The sequence below is a fragment of the Teleopsis dalmanni genome, chromosome 1 (assembly GCF_002237135.1).
Source record: "Teleopsis dalmanni isolate 2A chromosome 1, ASM223713v2, whole genome shotgun sequence".
Classification (NCBI taxonomy): Eukaryota; Metazoa; Arthropoda; class Insecta; order Diptera; family Diopsidae; genus Teleopsis; species Teleopsis dalmanni.
The window spans coordinates 234,579,743-234,584,391 of NC_051846.1; the positions used below are offsets into that span (position 1 = coordinate 234,579,743).

The window sequence follows — 4,649 nt, forward strand, 5'->3', positions numbered from 1 at the left end:
TAAGTAAATGCTGAAATAGTTTTGGAATATACTTCAGCTGATAAATATTTATTTTAAAAATTAATTTCATTAAATTTAGATAAATTTAATTTTATGGTAAAAAAAAATACTTATATTTGTGACCAAAACTTATTATTATAATAATTTGTTACCGGGCTAATTGGTCAAATTTTAATATAAATAAAAAGACATTAATTTATTATTTATATTTAAAAATCGTTTATATTTTATTTCCGATATTTCGACTATCTTCGATAGTCATCTTCAGGGAAAACTGCACAAAATATAGGATGTTCACATTTTTATAGCGGATTATAAAGAAAAATCATACAATAAATACAATAATAATGATGACAACAAGAGAAAAAACAACAATAAAAATACAAAAGAAAAATTAAAATTATAAAAAAAATTTATAAAAAAAAAACAAAAAAGCTTTACAAACATCCTGTGTCATTTGTTTATAATATTCCTATAAGCCTGAGCACAGTTGTCCGTATCAGTTTTATAATTAAGTCTTATATTATTGGGCACTTGAAGTATTGAGAGCATTTCTAGAAAGTACCTCTTATTATGGTTCCTTTCTTCATATAAAATTTTTGCCTTATCAAAATCAGGTTCATGTTTATGCTCCATACAATGCACAGCCAATGCTGTATTGGCTTCAGCACCACTTTTATGTTTTAAACTGTGTTTATGTCCAGCCATCCTTGTCCTAAGCTTATTTTTAGTCGTACTTATATATATTTTGTTACATACATTGTACCCGTCACCTTTACAATTCAGCTGGTACACTACATTAGATTTGTCTTTATTATTAATTTTAGTTTTCGTATTGCTATATAATTTAGCTATTGTGTTTGTTGCCTTATGAGTAATTTTATAACGTTCCTTGTCATATATGTATACTAGAATTCATTATTTGGTTTGACAATTTCGGAACATAATCAATGGATTTATATATTTTTTTGTCATTATTATTGTTAGGTTGGAGCTTTTTAAAGGTCTTATTAAGCATCATATTAATAATCCTTACGGGGAAGTCATTCTTTATTAAAATATCACGCACTATGTTCTTTTGTTCATTATGGAAAATTTTGTCACTCAGTACTAGAACTCTTCTAATAAAATTGGATGCTGTATTTAAAATCACGTGTTTAGGATGATTGGAATTATAGTTAATTAATCTTCCTGACGCTGAAGACTTTTTATACCATTAAAAGTGAATTTGGTTATTATGTCTAATTAATTCAACATCTAAATAAGGAAGCCTGTTATTCTTTTCTTCTTCTATGGTGAATTTTAAATTTGTGTGAAAAGAATTCGAAATTTGAAGTATTTGAGTTATTTTATTTTTGCGTATTATCGCGAAGATATCATCTACATACTTCGTTAATAATCTTGGTTTATATTCATGGTCATCCATACACTTTTCCAATAATTCTTCCATCACGATGTCTGCTATAATGGGTGATAACGGTGAGCCCATTGGCATGCCTTTACGTTGTTTATAAATTTTGTTGTCTAGCATGAAGTAATTATTTTCTTTAAGACAGAAATTTAAAATTTCGAAGAAAAGTGATTTAGTAATCTTAGTGAATGTCTTAATTATATTCCACTTCTTTTCCAAAATTTTAATGGCTAGTTCAACCGGTATATTCGGAAATAAGGATACTACATCAAAGGATACCATTATTTCATAATCGAATATATATGAATTACTGACCTTATTTTTGAAATCAATTGAGTCTTTAACATTATAAACCGAATGTATGGTCAGATTTTTTAAAATTGACGCTATATATCGACACAATTCGTATGATGGTGAGTTAACTGAAGAGCAAATAGGCCTAAGTGGCATATTTTCCTTATGTAATTTAGGTAACCCATATATTCTAGGTGGGTTGGCTGTATATGTACATAATTTTAGTTTTTCTGTTTTGTTTATTATTTGATTATCAAAAAGTTTTGTGACTATTGTATTATTTTTAGTTTGTAACGTTGAAGTTGGATCTCTTCTGAGTATTCGGTATGTCATAATATCATTTACTATATTTTTAATTTCTTTGTCATAATGTTCTTTTTTTATAGCAACTGTTTTGTTGCCTTTATCAGATTTAAGTATTAAAATGTTTTTATTCAGTTTTAAAAATTTTTTCGCTTGTTCCACTGTGCGCAATATGTATTTTTCCATAGGAGAATGTGTTATTTGTCTTTTATACCTTTCAACCATACCGATAAGTTGTGTTCTCGCTATTTCTTGCTCTTCTTTATTTTCTAAAGTATTAATGCAGTCTTCTCCATCTGTTAAATACTTAAGAAGTGGAAAGCTTTTTTTAGAAAGAGGTAGGGAGAAATTAGAACCGAGAGAGAGAAGCCATTGCACATCAGCTGGGAATTCTATATCAGTTTTGTTTATAAACCAGTCTTCTTTTATGTTTATGTCAAGCGATTTTATTAATTTAAGTTTTAATTTTTCAAATTTTTGATCCAATGAATTAGATTTTTTTGTTATTAATTTATTGTAAAGGATTTGTTCATTGTAAATAAAGTTAATATAATCATTTTGGCACACTAAATTTTGAATTATATTTTCTGTTACCGTGATATTTTTATTATTTTGTTTAAGAAGAATATGCTTCTGTGATATATTAAATCTGATAAAGGCAACAAAACAGTTGCTATAAAAAAAGAACATTATGACAAAGAAATTAAAAATATAGTAAATGATATTATGACATACCGAATACTCAGAAGAGATCCAACTTCAACGTTACAAACTAAAAATAATACAATAGTCACAAAACTTTTTGATAATCAAATAATAAATAAAACAGAAAAACTTAAATTATGTACATATATAGCCAACCCACCTAGAATATATGGGTTACCTAAATTACATAAGGAAAATATGCCACTTAGGCCTATTTGCTCTTCAGTTAACTCACCATCATACGAATTGTGTCGATATATAGCGTCAATTTTAAAAAATCTGACCATACATTCGGTTTATAATGTTAAAGACTCAATTGATTTCAAAAATAAGGTCAGTAATTCATATATATTCGATGATGAAATAATGGTATCCTTTGATGTAGTATCCTTATTTCCGAATATACCGGTTGAACTAGCCATTAAAATTTTGGAAAAGAAGTGGAATATAATTAGGACATTTACTAAGATTACTAAATCACTTTTCTTCGAAATTTTAAATTTCTGTCTTAAAGAAAATAATTACTTCATGCTAGACAACAAAATTTATAAACAACGTAAAGGCATGCCAATGGGCTCACCGTTATCACCCATTATAGCAGACATCGTGATGGAAGAATTATTGGAAAAGTGTATGGATGACCATGAATATAAACCAAGATTATTAACGAAGTATGTAGATGATATCTTCGCGATAATACGCAAAAATAAAATAACTCAAATACTTCAAATTTTGAATTCTTTTCACACAAATTTAAAATTCACCATAGAAGAAGAAAAGAATAACAGGCTTCCTTATTTAGATGTTGAATTAATTAGACATAATAACCAAATTCACTTTCAATGGTATAAAAAGTCTTCAGCGTCAGGAAGATTAATTAACTACAATTCCAATCATCCTAAACACGTGATTTTAAATACAGCATCCAATTTTATTAGAAGAGTTCTAGTACTGAGTGACAAAATTTTCCATAATGAACAAAAGAACATAGTGCGTGATATTTTAATAAAGAATGACTTCCCCGTAAGGATTATTAATATGATGCTTAATAAGACCTTTAAAAAGCTCCAACCTAACAATAATAATGACAAAAAAATATATAAATCCATTGATTATGTTCCGAAATTGTCAAACCAAATAATGAATTCTAGTATATATGACAAGGAACGTTATAAAATTACTCATAAGGCAACAAACACAATAGCTAAATTATATAGCAATACGAAAACTAAAATTAATAATAAAGACAAATCTAATGTAGTGTACCAGCTGAATTGTAAAGGTGACGGGTACAATGTATGTAACAAAATATATATAGGTACGACTAAAAATAAGCTTAGGACAAGGATGGCTGGACATAAACACAGTTTAAAAAATAAAAGTGGTGCTGAAGCCAATACAGCATTGGCTGTGCATTGTATGGAGCATAAACATGAACCTGATTTTGATAAGGCAAAAATTTTATATGAAGAAAGGAACCATAATAAGAGGTACTTTCTAGAAATGCTCTCAATACTTCAAGTGTCCAATAATATAAGACTTAATTATAAAACTGATACGGACAACTGTGCTCAGGCTTATAGGAATATTATAAACAAATGACACAGGATGTTTGTAAAGCTTTTTTTGTTTTTTTTATAAATTTTTTTTATAATTTTAATTTTTCTTTTGTATTTTTATTGTTGTTTTTTCTCTTGTTGTCATCATTATTATTGTATTTATTGTATGATTTTTCTTTATAATCCGCTATAAAAATGTGAACATCCTATATTTTGTGTAGTTTTCCCTGAAGATGACTATCGAAGATAGTCGAAATATCGGAAATAAAATATAACGATTTTTAAATATAAATAATAAATTAGTGTCTTTTTATTTATATTAAAATTTGACCAATTAGCCCGGTAACAAATTATTATATTAATAAAAAATAGTATAA

At 27.1% G+C, this 4,649-nt stretch overlaps 1 pseudogene; it reads right to left on the reverse strand.

The window, feature by feature from the left end:
- Positions 1–4,649, reverse strand: part of LOC119672722 — a 510,988-nt pseudogene that overhangs the window by 437,367 nt on the left and 68,972 nt on the right.